General features: G+C 40.7%; 1 protein-coding gene and 1 long non-coding RNA gene across 3 annotated transcripts in view; one reads left to right on the forward strand and one right to left on the reverse strand.

Annotated features, from left to right (window-relative positions):
* Positions 1-18,443, forward strand: part of EPHA10 (EPH receptor A10) — a 691,916-nt gene that overhangs the window by 12,277 nt on the left and 661,196 nt on the right. The window lies entirely within an intron of this gene.
* LOC130356087 (uncharacterized) lies at positions 3,190-13,642 on the reverse strand. Its single transcript, XR_008888775.1, has 3 exons — positions 13,545-13,642; positions 4,100-4,224; positions 3,190-3,425 (listed from the first exon to the last, which is right to left on the reverse strand). It is a non-coding gene; the product is annotated as an uncharacterized LOC130356087 (long non-coding RNA).

The following is an 18,443-nucleotide window of genomic DNA, read 5'->3' on the forward strand; positions in this document are numbered from 1 at the left end:
ATTGCGCCAGAAATTATGTCTGCCCCAGAATTTGCGCCAGAATTGAAAAAAACCCGAATAACTCTCCATTTTGCTAAGAAAACCCAAAAAGGCAGCGTGGCCATTGGCAAAAGGGGGCATGTCCTCCGAAAAGGGGCGTGTTCCCGACATTTTCACAAAAAAAACAACATATTTAGTAAGGTTTCCACATAAAATATGGTGGATTTGTGCTGAGGAAAACCCCACAGATCAGAGCAGGTGTAAAAAAAGCAAAGTGTAGGGAAAGGTGCAAAATGTAGGGAAACCTTAGTAAATACTGTGGAAAATAAATTGTAGGGAATTAAAACCCACAAAGAAACCTACACTCCACTCTTAGTAAATAAGGGCCAATATGTATATTTGTTCTGTTCTTTAAGTACTATTGACAGAAGGCCACAGAAGTACTGTACGCAATATATTAAAGGGGTACTCCGGTGGAAAACATTTTTATTTTATCAACTGGTGCTAGAAAGTTAAACGGATTTGTAAATTACTTCTATTAAAAAAATCTTTACCCATCCAGTACTTTTTAGCAGCTGTGTGCTACAGATGCAATTCTTTTCTTTTTGAATTTCTTTTTTGTCTTGTCCACAGTGCTCTCTGCTGACACCTGATGCCCATATTAGGAACTGTCCAGAGCAGGAGAAAATCCCCATTGCAAACCTATGCAGCTCTGGACAGTTCCTGACATGCAGAGGTGTCAGCAGAGATCACTGTGGACAAGACAAAAAAGAAATTCAAAAAGAAAATAATTTCCTCTGTAGCATACAGCCGCTAAAAAGGACTGGAAGGGTAAAGGTTTTTTAATAGAAGCAATTTACAAATCTGTTTAACTTTCTGGCAGAAGTTCATAAAAAAAAAAAAAAGTTTTCCACCGGAGTACCCCTTTAAGAGCCCTGCTTTTAGATGATGTAAGACACTACATTCTTCTAAGCAATGTGCCTCCAGCTGTTGAAAAACTATGTGCCCAGACAGCCTTTTACACTATGTTATATTTACCGTATTAATCGGCGTATAACACGCACTTTTTAGGCTAAAATTTTTAGCCTAAAATCTATGTGCGTGTTATACGCCGATAAGCCACTGCAGTTCAATGATTTAAAGCGGGTGCTTTAAATCAATGAACTGCAGTGGCTTTGCAGGTGCAGAGACAGCCAGCGCTGCCGGCTTCTCTGCCCCTGCCTGCCCTGGGGTCTAGAGCCCTGCTGCCGGCCCTTCTCTCCCCCTGGCTATAGGCGCCGCTGCCCGTTCTCTCCCCCTGACTATGGGTGCCGGCGCCCCATTGCCGGCGCCGATAGCCAGCGGGAGAGAAGCGGCGGCAGCAGGGCTCTAGACTCCAGGAAAGGCAGGGGGAGAGAAGCGGGCAGCAACGGCCTCTCTCCCCCATTCCTGGGGGTGTATCGGGGTATAAACGCGCACACAGGCACCCTCATTTTACTATGGATATTTGGGTAAAAAACTTTTTTTACCCAAATATCCTTGGTAAAATGAGGGTGCGTGTTATAGGCCGGTGCGTGGTATACCCCGATAAATATGGTACTTTACAGCAAACTTAAACTATTGACTCTAACTCACATCCAGGTGTCTGGCAGCCAATTATATACTTCCCTTTCTTGAGCTTGCATTCATGTTTAACCTCTCATTCAGGTTAGAGGCAACTGGGGCTTTTAGCTCTCAGTCAAACTGCTGATATCTATGTCTTAGGCCTCTTCCACACGGTCATTGCTCCCCGTCAAGAACGGCCATTCTCGTGACGGGGAACAATGGGCAAAAATGGGTCCCGACGGCTCCCATTTACTATTATGATGGGAATAGTGGGAGCAAAAGACGGTGCAAGCAATATTTTTTCTCCCGCTATTCTACCTGGCTCCCCCGATGGCCATCACACTGCCGTATCCTAATGGAAGTGTGAAAGAAGCCTTAGATATGGTCTCTACTTATGTCACTATTGCATAGGAGATATAAGAAGTGTTGATATTTTTAGGTATCTATTGTATGGGGAAGCTAGATGTAGTAAACCCAACTACTGTATGTTGTACTGTATGTACAAGTTTATTCCAATAGACCTTTATAATACCTACTAATATCTTTCGCCTGTTTGATATAACTTGGCAATATTTCAGGATCACCATTCTGGTATGAACAGATCAGCCTGGATTTGTCATCTTGTACAGTATACCAAGGTGATAGAAAGGCTCTTAACGGGAATTGTGAGAATGGAATTGTACAATAAAGAATCAAAAAAAGAAAAAAGAATTGAGCACATAAAATGCTGTTTATGGGGAAAAAACTGTTGTGTTTTTAAGATTTTTTAATAAAAGTGATTTACAAATCTGTTTAACTTTCTGGCACGAGTTGATAAAAAAAAAAAAAAAAAGGTTTCCCCCGGAGTACCCCTTTAATTGCTGTATGGATAACAAATCTATTTGAATTGCAAACACACTTAAAATGTTCTCGTTTGTCACATGCCATAAATATTGTCTCCCTGACACAATTTCTATATTTCTCTTTTTTCCACTGGAAGCAGAGATACCTCTGTATACTTCCAGACAATGAACACTTTGACTGCAATACAACAAACTATAAACCTGGGCCCAATAGCACTAAACCCCGGCATTAGTTCAATCAGTTACTGGCAGCAGATGTAATTCATAGTGTGGTTATAGGGGTCACTTCCTTACAAGTTATGTCAGGGCACAAACAGGAAGCTTCTTGTAAACAGGTCTATATAAAAAAAGACAATGGTTGAATTATAAGGACACATTCTGCAATATGATGGACAATAGCTGGCTGGAATATAGGAACTCTTATAGGAACTCCGTATATGGATTATAAAATGTGATAACAGCATCTTCCGATACAATGTCAAAATGTTTTTGACAATGTTCATTATCTCTTAAAATGTGTCAGGTATCATATAGTTAACTACAATAACTTAAGAATTAAAGATATCCTAAGCCTAAATTTAAATTAAACTTATATTGAAATATATATTAAACTATAAGATGATACAGTATACAAGACAGGAACCAAGACTGAGTAAGACTTCGAGCAAGGCCATAAGGTCATGATAGCTTGTCAAGTAAAAGTAGTTGTGCTGCTGCAGTTCATTTTATTATGACAATGGCAGCTGCTTTATTTCTGATGTTGCTTTGAGGCCCTAAAGTATTAAATCAAGATGTTGGGAGATTGTATGCAGCAAGTTCAGGAGCATAGACTTCAGGTGCTGGCTGCATTATTTGCAGTATTGGATAATTTATTTAATAACTTTGATCCAAGATTTATAGCCTCCTTAATGCCATGTTCATTAGAAACCTTCAAGGGGGTTGGAAGACGAGACCGCCAATCAATCTCACTGCGACACAATCATGAAGTGCCAAGAAGTTAAGATGGCAGCTGGTGGACCCCTGAAAAACATGGATTTAAAAAAAAATCCATCAAAAAGTCACATCTACATAAAAACATGACAATTCAACAGCATTTTTTTGTATTTTTTTTGTAAAACATGTCAAAAACTATATGCACTTGGTATTATTCTAGTTATAGTGATCTTAAAGTGTACCTGTCGTCAACAAAAAACTTTTTTTTAAATTCAAAATGTTTTATTGTTTTCTTTAGAAAAGCACAACAGGACAATCAATAAAAAAAAAAAAAAAAAAAAGAAAATTCCGCGTTAAGGGAACATGTAGTACAAACAATTTAAGTTGTAGGTGAGGTGTAGCCTGGAGTATTGCAGCTCCGCTCCTTATAGGAAAGAATATAGCTCAAAGGCTAGACTGGCAGAAAGTCCTGAGATCTTATAGTGAGAGGAGTACATTAAACATCAGAAAATAGGCAATAAACTCATACACTTAATCTGTTATACAACCCATAAAAACATTACGTAAAACTAAAAAGTGGCAATAAGGGAGAGAGGAGAAAAAGAAGGAAAGATAGAAAGAAAGAAGATGAGTGAGAGGAAGGGGATGAAAAGGAGGTGGAGAAGAGAAGGGAGAGAGAAGGGGGGAGGAGGGAGAAAGGAGGATGTAGGGAAAGAGAGGGGTAGATGGTAGGGGTAAGGAGGTTGTGTAGTGTCAATTACCTCACAGGACGGACGGTCTCCAGCATCTCTTGGCAAGGTGATCAAATGGGGGCTGGTGAGATCTTCGGAGTAGATAGTAGAAGCATGGCTTAATAGGATACAGGGGGGTGGATCTGTGTCTTCAACTGCAATACAGATGGTGTTATGGTATAAGGTGCAATTATGTGAACTCTGGGGAATGTAGGAAGGCTAGCCAAGAGCTCCAGATGAGAGTGTAACCAGTCAACGTGTCTCTCGTGTCAGCCGTCAGTTCCTCCATCCTGTGTATGTGGGATACTTCCTGAAACCAGGACAAAACCATAGGAGAGACTGTTGTTTTCCACAACCGTGGTATCACTGTTCTGGCGGTCAACAAGAGATGCACAATTAATCTGGAAATGTGTTTGGGCAGGGAGGGAGGAAGAATAGATAGTAAGGTGATCTCTGGAGTAGGTCGGAGTTGTATCGAAGTTATGTGATGGATGATGTTGAGTACGTTTGCCCAAAAATCGGACAGCAAGGGACCGGTGAGCCACACATGAAGCATCGTACCCTTTTCTGTATTGCAGCGCCAACACCTGTCTGAGACTCCTGGATAGAAGGATGCCAATAGTGAGGGAACTCTGTACCAACGTGTTAGTATTTTATAATTAGTTTCCTGCGCTTAACAGGACAGGGAGGCTTTATGACAGCGCTGTATTGCTTTCAATCTGTCTTCTTCGGGTTTGAGATGTTCTATCTCCTCTTCTCATTTTTTCATGTACGGAAGAGGCTGAGAGGTTACTTCTTCTAAGAGAATAGCATACAAATAGCTAATAGTGTGAGCCACCCGAGTAGAAGACACACATAATTGTTCAAGCTTGGTCAGGGGTCGGTTCAGGTGTAAGCTGTCCCTCCTTGTCCGATAATAGTGTTACAAAAAACTTTTTATACAGTGTAGATAATGCCATTATATATATATATATATATATATATATATATATATATATATTTGTAATATACATTGGTTAAATAATATGTATATTATTTGTCCCTGCAGCTATTGTCTGTGTGTCTTTATGAGGAGTCCAAATACAGGAAGTGAGGGTGGACAAGCAGGGCTCTGTGCAGTAAGAAAAGCAGGACAGTGTGCGCTGAGACTCTGTAACATGCTCCTGGCTCATACATCAGGACGATTGACAAGCCAGGAGCCTGCACAGTTCTCTGCTTGTCCTACCCTCACTTCCTGTTTTTGGACTCATCATGGATACACACAGACAATAGCTGCAGGGACAGCATTTTTTCACCCAAAAATATACACAATTTTTAACCAATGTATATTACAAATATACATTTAATGGTATTATCTACATTATATAAAACGTTTTTGTTGATGACAGGTACACTTTAAGAATAAAATTAGTATATCATTTAAACTGGAGAGTCAATGCCATGAAAACTAACAAACAAGAGACATTTGGCACTGCGGTAATGTAGGAGAAGGTGTAGGGGTATACAGGCTGATATTGCTGACAAGATGTATGGCAGTGCTCTGACTGCAGTTAAAGGGGTACTGCGGTGCTAAGACATCTTATCCCCTATCCGCCGCTGGGGACCCCCGTGATCTTGCACGCAGCACCTCATTAGAAGCAGTCCCCGGAGCGCGTTCGCTCCGGGTCTGATTACTGACGATCATGGGGGCCGGAGCATTGTGACATCACGGACCCGCCCCCGTGTGACGACTTGCATTCAGGGGGCCCCCGTGATCGCCAATGATCAGGGGACCCCCGCGATCAGGCATCTTATCCCCTATCCTTTGGACAGGGGATAAGATGTTTTAGCGCCGGAGTACCCCTTTAACGTACTGTAGATCAACAGACATAACTTGAAAAGAACATAGTCTGCCACTCGCCACAAGTCATCTTCAAGCTTCTTTTTTGTGCAAAGTTATACTCACATAACTTGTCAGGAGAGGGATAAAGGACAGAGGGGGTGGGGGGTACAGACAGGCAACAAGTTCCGTTTCGCGCCAGCAAGTGCTTCCTCCGGCAATAAAAGTTTCAAGTTATGCCATGAAAACTAACCTTTCTAAAAAATTACATTGTGGGGGGGGGGGGGGGGGGGGAGGTTATTTTAAGTCCCTGTGTGTAGTTGCTATTTTTGAAAAGTTGAACAATGTGTGGTTAAAGGGGTACTCTGTAACTTCCTGTGTAGTATGCAGCAGCTCATAATTACTGGAAAGATTAAGATTTTTACATAGAAGTCATTTATAAATCTGTATAACTTTCTGGCACCAGTTGATTTGAAAACATTCGTTTTCCACCAGAGTACCCTTTAATATCATGCAAGTACGCTAAAGAAGATGAGATAAAAAATGTGAAGGGAAGCTATTTTCTAGAGCACTGCTTGGGATGGTGTAGATATGTGATTTTCAGACCATTTGTGGCATGTTTTTGTGTATTTTCATAAATTTAGCAAGTTGATGCATTCATGACCACTACAAGCACATCTGGAGAAAACTGTCTAGCTAGCCAGTTTCGTAGACATCGTGGTGGAGGTTGGTGTTGCCAAAGTTTGCAGAAAATATGCACAAAACTGCACAACGAAATGAAAATATGCAAAAAAATATACAACAAAATTAAGACCAAAACCGGTGATAAATTCTCCCCATAGAATCATGTTTTTTTTATCCATTTACCTCAAAAAGGTTTTTGTTTTTGCAATACATTATATGATAAAATGAAAGCTGTCTTTAAAAAGTACAACTTTGACTGACGAAAATAAGCCCCCACATGGCTGTGAAGGCAAGGAGGTAAAACTTAAAATGCCAGCTCCAAAAATCCCTGGAAATAATGTTGCTTTTTAATAGTACCATCACAACAATATACTGTTCATATTAATGTCATATAAAGAATGTCAGAGATCTTCCTTGATATAGCCTCCAGTAGTACGTTTAGGTAGAGTTTACTAATGCTGGGCTTCATAGGCTGATTGCAGAATATGATCCTTGCAGGGATGTGGGTCCTGCAGCAATTTCCTCTTCTGTATCTCCTATATTCTGGCCTTGGCCAGCTAAGAGCCACATTAAGATAGTTTCTTTCAATCTGAAAACTTCCAACATTAGCTGAAACATTCAATGACTATTGATGATATCCCTAGGTATCACGTAATTTGTAAGATGTGGCTCCTCTGCTGTAGCTGGTCTCAAGTCAACTATCTGAGAGGATTGTTCTATCTACAAGTCTCCTTGACCCTATTCCAAGATTAATGACAATTCAACTTTGTGTTGAACATTTTCATAGCCTGACCGACTGCTGCGGATTTGTTTCCTGACTTCCTTATATCAAAGGCTATAGCTGTTAGGCTGCGGTGTATCACAAATGACTAAGTTATTATGCTCAAAGATGGATTGGCATTGTTCTGGCAGCAGAGAATGGGAAAATAAGTGTAATGGTATAAATAGAATGCCATTCTGAATCAGCCTTTGTTATTTTCTAAAAATAAATATACAGAAGGTGGAGAAACATTTTAACATCTTGACCTAAGGTGGCAAAATATGTGATTCATAGATTGTTGAAGGGAAAACAATGCATTTGCAAGGGTCAGAGTATATATTGCAGGTTATATTACCATTCGGTATCATGCTTTCTAAAAGCACCAACAATTGACCAATAAACATTTGTCAGACAGTGTTATAAGCGAACGGAACACTTGGCAGCTGTTACTAATCAATAACCACGTAAATCTTGAAATATCCCGTTTTACATGTAACAGATTGTTTATACGTAGGGAAGAAAATATTAAAATACCATACATCAAGGTTTAATTGGTTACATAAAATAGCCGAAACATTATGAGCCAAAAGACTAATAACCTTGGTTTAGCAGGAGATTTGTTTTATTCAGTGTTAAAATGCTGTTTTATTGATATTTAGATTGCGCTTACAGTATGTGCCACAATTTACGGCACTTCGGAACAGTGCAGCGAAGATCATGAAAGAGTTTCAGAGATAAATAAGAAAAAGTACAGCCCTAGACAGCAGCGGGTGAGATCAGACAGTGCATACTAACATGAGGTAATGGGTGGGCCTTGCTGAAGGGGTCATACTGCATTTTGATATGTATTTATGGTCCCTAGGACAATACACTGGGGAATTGGCTAGCGTTGTTTGCCTAGAATGTAAATCAAGCCATTACATTCTCTCTCTTGCTTTATTTCTTTATAAACTCCGTAGCACATTACATTGTGCTGTCTGTTCTCATCTCCACCGTGACAGTCATTGTAAGAGGTTCAGCGCATAACTTCAGAGAGAAAAATGAGACATGGGCTATTTACAAACCTCTACAGTAATATTTCACCCCGCTTCTATTTTATTGTAAGATGGAGAGATAAATCGCAGATCTTCCCTTCTACCACATTTACAACCTTAAACTGTTTTGTCTTGTTTAAAGAACTGAAATATTCCTTCAGGGCTTTCTTTATAAAATAAAATATGCACCAGCCAAAAGAGAGGCCTTCAAGGTTTCACATACTCCGGGATCCGAGTTTCTTGTTTAATCATCATTGTGTGGGAGATTTTTTCACATGTTAAGAAGAACTTCTTTATTGCAACAGGGAGCTAATAAAATGGGGTAACCATAGGTAACATTTATTAGGAACATTCAGGCTGAAATTCTTTTGGCATTCATTCACCATCTTCTGATCTTTTCTGTGTGCTCAGCATTGAAATATGTGGAAATAACCTGGAGCCACTTACACCATAAAATGTTATTTAACACAGAAAAGCAAGAGTTTGTTAAAGCTATAGGAGGTATTCTCCTATCCACCTTCAAGCTAACATTAGTAAAGTCCGCTTACCAGTACTTTTCCCCATCACACATGCTTATTCACTCCAGGGGACAGTAGGGTGCTAGACAAGATAGCCCCCCCCCCCTCCAGTTTAATGCAAACAAGGGCATAATGAATAAGATATTGCTCAATTTTGTATAAAGAGACTATATTAAAGGAAATACTAAAAATGGGTGTGATGTTATTCCTAAGAAGGCAAGAACCCTATTTGCCATATGGTGTCATTCTCTATGGTCACCACCGAAAAAACAAAAACATACCTGGTTGGGTGTTTAACCCCTTAAGGACTTAGGGACAATTTAACCTTAAGGACTCAGACAATTAAATTTTTACGTTTTCATTTTTTCCTCCTCGCCTTCTAAAAATCATAACTCTGTTATATTTTCATCCACAGACTAGTAGGAGGGCTTGTTTTTTGCGTGACCAGTTATCCTTTGTAATGACATAACTCATTATATCATAAAATGTATGGCGCAACCAAAAACACTATTTTTATGGGGAAATTAAACAGAAAAACACAATTTTGCTAATTTTGGAAGGTTTCGTTTTCACGTCGTACAATTTGCGGTAAAAATGACGTGTGTTATTTATTCTGAGGGTCAATACGATTAAAATTATACCCATTATTACATACTTTTCTATTATTGTTGTGCTTAAAAAAAATCACAAACTTTTAACCAAATTAGTGAATTCATAATCCCTTTATTTTGATGACCTCTAACTTTTTTATTTTTCCGTATAAGCGGCGGTATGAGGGCTCATTTTTTGCGCCATGATCTGTACTTTTTTTTGATACCACATTTGTATTTAAAAAACTTTTAATACATTTTTTAGCATTTTTTTTAAATAAAATGTATAAAAAAGTAGCAATTTTGGACTTTTTTTTTTTTTACGTTCACGCCGTTCACCGTACAGGATCATTAACATTTTATTTTAATAGTTCGGAAATTTACACATGCGGCAATACCAAATATGTCTATTAAATTTATTTTTTACGCTTTTTGGGGGTAAAATAGGAAAAAACGGACGTTTTTCTTTTTTATTGGGGGAGAGAATTTTTCACTTTTTTTTACTTTTACTTTTAAATTTTTTTTTTTACACTTGAATAGTCCCCATAGGGGACTATTCATAGCAATACCATGATTGCTAATACTGATCTGTTCTATGTATAGGACATAGAACAGATCAGTGTTATCGGTCATCTTCTGCTCTGGTCTGCTCGATCTCAGACCAGAGCAGGAGACGCCGGGAGCCGGAAGGAGGAAGGTGAGGGGACCTCCATGCGGCGTTCTGAATGATCGGATCCCAGCAGCAGTGCTGCGGGCGATCCGATCATTCATTGAAATCGCGTACTGCCGCAGATGCCGGGATCTGTATTGATCCCGGCACCTGAGGGGTTAATGGCGGACGCCCATGAGATCGCGGGCGTCGGCCATTGCCGGCGGGTCCCTGGCTGCGATCAGCAGCCGGGATCAGCCACGCATGACACGGGCATCGCTCCGATGCCCGCGGTTATGCACGGGACGTAAATGTACGTCCTGGTGTGTTAAGTACCACCGCACCAGGACGTACATTTACGTCCTGCGTCCTTAAGGGGTTAAAGGGGTACTCCGCCCCTAGGCATCTTATCCCCTATCCAAAGGGGCTTGACATCCACCACGCCCCCTCACATAGACTTTTATTGAGGGGGCAGGCCGTGACATTATGAGGGACGGAGCCATGATGTCACAATGCTCTGGCCCATGTATTGCCTGTCATTACGCACAGAGCGAGTTTCCTCTGTGCAGTAATGACTGTGGGGTGCTGCAGCCGAGATTACAGGGGTCCCCTGTGACAGGACCCCCATGATCAGACATCGTATCCCCTATCCTTTGGATAGGGGATAAGATGTCTAGGGGTGGAGTACCCCTTTAAGGATTTTAGAAGTGCAGTGCCAACACGCAGGGTTGAAAATTATAGACTTGCATTCTTGAGTACTTGTTGTGTGCTGTGCCCAGGAAATGGATTCATGTTGTGGTCAACTAATAGCTATGAGAAAATGCACTGGCCACGGTAGGAGACTTGTTCTGTGAGCTATTGTGTATGGTCTTTTAAATAAGTTAAATGAAAGTTACGTACCAAGCAAAAGAAGACAAGAATGAAGCACTCACCATGACAGGAGTGTAATCGCCAGCTTCTTTATTTCATTTCAAGTTGCAGCGAGGTGGTATGTGCAGGGGAGAGCGGACAGGTGTTGCAGGTGGGGGAAGAGGAATGGGCGACGGTCCGTATTCGTGCTTGCGCGCTACGTCAGGCCCCCGTCAGGCTGCAACACCTGTCCGCACTCCCCTGCACATACCACCTCGCTGCAACTTGAAATGAAATAAAGAAGCTGGCGATTACACTCCTGACCTTGTGAGTGCTTCATTCTTGTCTTCTTTTGCTTGGTACATATGCATCATCTATTTTATGTGAGCACCGGGAAGGTCGCAATGCTGGATAAGCCTAGCGGAATCATTATATAGTGGTGTAGCAGTGGCGGGCATAACCTGTTGTGGACTGTAAAATGAAAGTTACGTTTTACATCATTGCTAGATGCATTTGTTGGTTATAACAGCCTCTTGAACTCGGTAGTCCTTGTAATGCCCCAGCAGTTGCTGAGTTGGCCAAACCAATGTGTAAGAGTTGTCAACAGCACATAGACTATAAGAGAAATATAGATCATGGAAGAGTTCCACATATCATATGAGTTTAAATCATCTTCCTTTATTCCAAGCAGATAACACATTTTCAGGACAATCTTCTTTAGGTCTAATAATCCTGTACTTGAGTTAAGGAGGAGGCCAGATGGGATGACTAGGTCTATTTGGAATAAGAGAAGATTATTTTAACCCATTCAATGTGTGAGTTTGCCAGGGAGCAGTGCTGAGCTTGTCTGTGTCCCAGCTGCAGTCTGAGATTTAGGACTCCAGCATGAGTCTGAAATCTATAAAAAAAAAAAAAAAAGGCTTGCAGCCAGGACTGGTAGGGAGACCCCTAGTGGTCATTTTTTCAAAGTGGAAAATTAAATACAAAGTTGCATATTTTTTTTACAACATGCTATTGGAAAGTTATTCTGCATACATTAATCTATAATATATCAAAAGGGTATGGGAGATATTGAAGAAGATAGTGGGAGAACCGGAGCACGGAACAGGATCAGGTAAGTGTGGTTTTCATCAGTATCACCTGCATCTGTGTGTACCGACAGGTTAGTGCAGGTGAAACTGATGATAGATTTCCTTTAAAGTCTCTGGTGAAATATGCACTTACATTGCTTTCATTTTCTGGTGACCCTGTGACATAGGAATAAATTGTGTCCAAACCATAAAAGTCATATGACAGTTTTCTATCCTTTAACCCCTTATATTTACGTCCTTGGCTTGCTCCCGTGATATAACGCAGAGTCACACGGTGACCCTGTGTCATATCGGGTCGGTCTCGGCATGTAACTGAAGCCGGGACTCAAATAGCGCGCAGCAGTGATCGCGGTGTCGCGCGCTATTAACCCTTCAGACGTGGCGGTCAAAGTTGAATGCCGCGACAAAAATGAAAGTGAAAGCTTCCCGGCTGCTCTGTGGGGCTGATCGGGACCACCGCAGTGAAAATGCGGTGTCCCGATCAGCTGGGACACGAGCGGAGGTCCTCTTACTTTCCTCCAGCGTGACCCTTTGGCGATTGATTGCTCCAAGCCTGAGATGCAGGCTTGAGCAATCGACCGCCAATAACACTGATTAATGCAAAGCTATGGCTTTGCACTGAACAGTGTATGGGAGCTATAACACTGCAAAAAAAAGTGTAAAAAAAAGTTTATAAATGTCATTTTACCCTTTCCCTACTAAAAGTCCAAATCACCCCCCTTTTCCCATAAAAAAATAAACATTCAAATAAAAATAAATATAAACATATGTGGTATCGCACGCGTGCGTAAATGTCTGAAATGTAAAAATATATCGCTAATTAAACCGCATGGTCAATGGTGTACGCACAAAAAATTCCAAAGTCCAAAATAACGTATTTTTGGTAACTTTTTATACCATGAAAAAATGTATAAAAAGTGATCAAAACGTCCGATCAATACAAAAATGGTACCGCTAAAAACTTCAGATCACGGCGCAAAAAATTAGCCCTCATACCGCCCCATACGCGGTAAAATAAATCAATTTTAAACGTATAAATTTTCCTGCATGTAGTTATGATTTTTTTTCAGAAGTACAAAAAAATCTAACCTATAGAGGTAGGGTATCATTTTAATCGAATATAACACCTACAATCCTCCTAGGAAAACTATCTGGTATCAATCATATACCTGGTAACAATAATTACTCACAGTATATGCACCTATAATTGTCACCACAATAATCACCACCATATAATATCAAAAATCTATAAACTTTATTATATCACAAGCATAGAAAAAACAAAATACAACTGGCCAGACACCCCTAAGCCATAAAATACATATAGCCCACAAATAGCATGGGATCCCCGGTCACATCAAATATAATAATGGAGTATGCCAAATAGCTAGTAAATCCTCCATACAGCAAAATAGTGGTAATGTCCGCAATACATAAATACACAATATTACAAAATGAAGAACATCAAGCTACTACATTACCTATAGCAGGCATACTTCCAGTGGCCATACAGGGACCCCGTGCACCCTCAACGTACGTCGTTTCGTGGGTCTCCCCACTTTATCATTTGAATCGACCTACAGAGAAACGATAAGATGTCATTTTTACCGAAAAATGTACTGCATTGAAACGGAAGCCTTCAAAAGTTACAAAATTAAATTTTTTCTTCAATTTCGTTGCACAATAATTTTTTTTTCCTGTTTTGCCTTAGATTTTTGGGTAATATGACTGATGTCACTGCAAAGTAGAATTGGTGGCGCAAAAAATAAGCCATCATATGGATATTTAGGTGCAAAATTAAAAGGGTTAGGATTTTTTAAGAGGAGGAAAAAACGAAAGTGCAAAAACGGAAAAACCTGTGTTCCTTAAGGGGCTCAAATACAGATTCTTCCATTCCATGGAAATGTATGTGATTCCTGACAAAATATATTTTTTTGTTTTCTCAGTGACTCAAGCATTCTTTTTTGGTGGTTCATCAGTTAAACTTTGATCTCAAAGAAAAAATCTCAATGGTTTCATGCTGCCTGAATAACGGTCAACAGGAAGCAATAATAGTCTCCCTTATCACAATGATATACATTTCTCCCTATATGCAAAAAGGGAAAGATTTGTCAATAAGGGCCAGTGGGCCAGCTCAATGAAAAAGTTTTTGGGTCCTTCAAAACAAACAAAAAAATGGCTGAAGCAAACACATCTATGTATACTATAAAATTAAAGTGCTATTTTTATCTATGTATACTATAAAATTAAAGTGCTTGTTTTATGATGTTTTAAAAAAATAATAATAAAAAAAAAAATGTATATATATATATATATATATATATATATATATATATATATATACCGTATTTATCGGCGTATAACACGCACTTTTTAGGCTAAAATTTTTAGCCTAAAGTCTGTGTGCGTGTTATACGTCGATACACCCCCAGGAAAGGCAGGGGGAGAGAGGCCGTCGCTGCCCGCTTCTCTCCCCCTGCCTTTCCTGGGGTCTAGAGCGCTGCTGTCGGCCCTTTTCACCCCCTGGTTATAATTACCTGAGTCCGGTCCGCGCTGCTCCAGGCCTCCGTCTTGCGTCCCCGGCGTCATTGCTATGCGCTGAACGGCGCGGCGCATGACGTCAGAGCGCCGCGCCGTGCATAGCAACGACGCTGGGGACGCACGACGGAGGCCTGGAGCAGCGCGGACCGGACTCAGGTAATTATGCCACCGGGGATGGGGGGAGGCAACGGGGCAGCGGCGCCGGCAATGGGTGCCGCTGCCCCTTCTCTCCCCCTGGCTGTCGGCGCCGGCACCGATAGTCAGGGGGACAGAACGGGCAGCGGCGCCGATAACCAGGGGGTGAAAAGGGCCGACAGCAGCGCTCTAGACCCCAGGAAAGGCAGGGGGAGAGAAGCGGGCAGCGACGGCCTCTCTCCCCCTGCCTTTCCTGGGGGTATATCGGGGTATACACGCGCACACACGCACACTCATTTTTTCATGGATATTTGGGTAAAAAACTTTTTTTACCCAAATATCCTTGGTAAAATGAGGGTGCGTGTTATAGGCCGGTGCGTGGTATACCCCGATAAATACGGTATATATATATATATATATATATATATATATATATATATATATATATAAACCAGATACAGGCGCAGCACTCCAACAAAATAAGTGATTTAATATCTCATGTCAGCATGTAATGCTGACATGAGATATTAAATCACTTATTTTGTTGGAGTGCTGCGCCTGTATCTGGTTCTTATCCTGGATGGACTCTGATCAAGTCCTTTGGGACGCTGGCACCAATTTTTTGGTTGGACTGGATAAGTAGTGCTGCTTTATTTTGGGATTATATATATATATATATATATATATATATATATATATATATATATATCATTCTCCCATGGCATACAGTATCAGCTATTTATGATCTTCAGATATAAGTAATTCTGTTCAATTTCTGCACATATATCACATTATTTTTGTTATTTTGCCTCTCATGTCTCTCATGTCCTTGTGTGACTTTTGATTTTGAGGGCATTAGCATTTCTCGAGGAAGTAGCGTGCACACAGTTGCTACTAGAAATGCCTAGTTCTGTTATTTAATGAGTGTACAATCCCAAGCTGGCATGGTATGAAAATAACAATTAGAACAGGTGGCAGTGCCATCCAGGGCATGTACTGTGTTTGAGATGCCAATCTGCTCCAACAGAGGCCTGCGCTCAACACTTCTTGCAACAGGCAATTTTGTCTGAATGCTTATTGGACTGTGTTCGGTTTTAGGTAGGATAAATAGATTAGACTTTTACCTCAGAATATTCAAGCATATTGGGATTTGATTATCATTTTCGGAATGTCTGATATGAAACATGCTCCATGTGTCATTCATTTTCCTTATTTAAAAAGGAAATTAGATTTCTTGCGTTGTATGCTTACACCCAGTCTAGTTTTTATTGCGTTATCTCAATTACAGTAAACTGAGACCTCTAAAGACTTCCCGGATTTACAGCTCAGTATGACGATATGAACGAGCAAAAGACTATATTAATCAGAATGCTGGACAAGATAATAAACATGATCTTCACTTTTCCCTTAAGAAATTATATGGAAGTTGTTTACTGTGCAAGATGCCGGAAGGAGAACTCTGTCACTGGTGAATTGTCTCCAATTAAAGCTTAATCTTGATATAATGAAGTCACATACATTTCTAATGTTCATTGAAACCTCTTTGAGAAGACCACTCCCTTATCTTTGGCGGCCATTGTTTCTTTGATGCTTCGTCTGTGTGGTGGTGCGACCCACAGCCAGGGGCTTGGTTGGGCAGCAGTGGGGCTGCCTGCCCACTGGGTCATCCCCCCTGTGGGCATGGTGTCTCGGAGGCAGTAGTCACCGCCGGGCACTACGCCAGTGTAAGGTTAGGGACCCACTCTGACTAGGTGGCCTTGACATGGCCCTAATCTGACAAGGTAGCCTTGACATGGCGAGTGGGCTTGTACTTTTTGATTAAAATGTATACTAACAACCTGTTAGTTTTTGAAATTATGCTGAGAAGCAAGTAGATCAAAATACAAATGGTGGATGTGCGGCTATGTTTCTCTATTTGTCATTTGCCATTTATGCCTTGCATCGTATTTGTTTTCGACATTTTATTTGTTCTTCATTTTACAGGATAGTATGACTTAAACCGGAAAACACATTCTACATATTTGCCCAATCCGCCGGACCGCATGGAAATCTCGCCATTACAACATCTCATAGACGGAAATGCATTTACTTGCAGAGTCTGCAGAAAGAATGGACATGTCTGTTCTTTCTGCGGACTCCAGAATCTGAATTTTCAAGGCAGAAATATCTGGCACAAAACATTCTGTCATGTTAACAGTACAGCAGAATCCCATTGAAATCAATGGAACTCTGCTGCAGTGGAATGTCCATACAGAATATTACATGTGGACATTCCACATAAATTCGGCTGTGTGAACATACCCATAGAGGCAGAAAGGGCATACAAGATACTGTAAGGCCAAGTTCACACTGCTGAAATTAAGAAGGCAAATTTCCGTTGCAGAATTCCATCTGCAGCAGGTGCTGCCAAAAGCATCGGCAGCAGGACCTTGCGAACGTGAGCAATCTCTATAAATGGCAGTGCAGTCCAATGGGATTTCGCCAAAAGAATGAAAGTTTTCATTATTTGAGTGGATGTCCTTTCACCAGTGGAATCCTGCAGTTTGCCCAGAGTAGCAAAATCCCATCGAAAACTATTGGACTCTGCGACAAGTGGAATTTGTCTGGCTAAATGTTCGCAGTGTGGACGAGCCTAATCTGGAATAGCAAATCTTTCCCAGAATCTAAAATTAAGTCTAATTTATGAATCATCATGACCACATTTTAGCCATCTGGCTGTCAGATCCGGCGGGAAAATTTCTAAACCGGTCACTGCCATATTCTACTCCGCATCTCATTTAAATGTGCCTACCGGAGTCAGATAGTGACTCTGGTTGCCTCATTCTATCACTGTATCCGGTTTTGCGGCTGGACTGAAAATAATGTTATGCCGTGGTTTTAAAGGGGTAGTCCGGTGAAAACCTTTTTTCTTTTAAATAAACTGGTGGCAGAAAGTTAAACATATTTGTAAATTACTTCTATTAAAAAATCTTAATCCTTCCTGTACTTATTAGCTGCTGAATACTACAGAGGAAATTATTTTATTTTTGGAATGCTCTCTGATGACATCACGAGCACAGTTCTCTCTGCTGATGTTATTATAATAATAATAACGCTTTATTTATTGTTGTCCTTAGTGGGATTTGAACCCAAGTCCCCAGCACTGCAAGGCAGCAGTGCTAACCACTGAGCCACCATGCTGCCCTTAGCATACATCTGCTATGCATGGTTGCCAAAATGGACAGAAATGTCAGCAGAGAGCACTGTGCTTGTGATGTCATCAGTGCTCCAAAAAGAAAGGAATTTCCTCTGTAGCATTCAGCAGCTAATAAGTACTGGAAGGATTAATATTTTTTTAATAGAAGTAATTTATAAATATGTTTAACTTTCTGCCACCAATTGATTTAAAAGATAAAAGTTTTTCACCGGAGTACCCCTTTAAGTCTGACAATAAAACTGATGTGGTGCAAAAATGAGCCGATCGCATTTAAAGGAGTACTCCGGCGCGCACTTTTTTCCTTTTATCCCATCCAGGCTACAAAATAAAAGAAAACACACTTTCTCTTACCTGCCAACAAGCCCCCGGAGCTCCGGTAACGGTACCGGAGCTCCGGGGCTCTTGGCAGGTAAGAAAAAGTGAGTTTTCTTTTATTTTGCAGCCCGGACGGGATAAAAGGAAAAAAGTGTGCGGCGGAGTACTCCTTTAAGTAAATGAGATGTGGCGC

This window comes from Hyla sarda, chromosome 2, assembly GCF_029499605.1.
Source record: "Hyla sarda isolate aHylSar1 chromosome 2, aHylSar1.hap1, whole genome shotgun sequence".
NCBI classification, from domain to species: Eukaryota; Metazoa; Chordata; class Amphibia; order Anura; family Hylidae; genus Hyla; species Hyla sarda.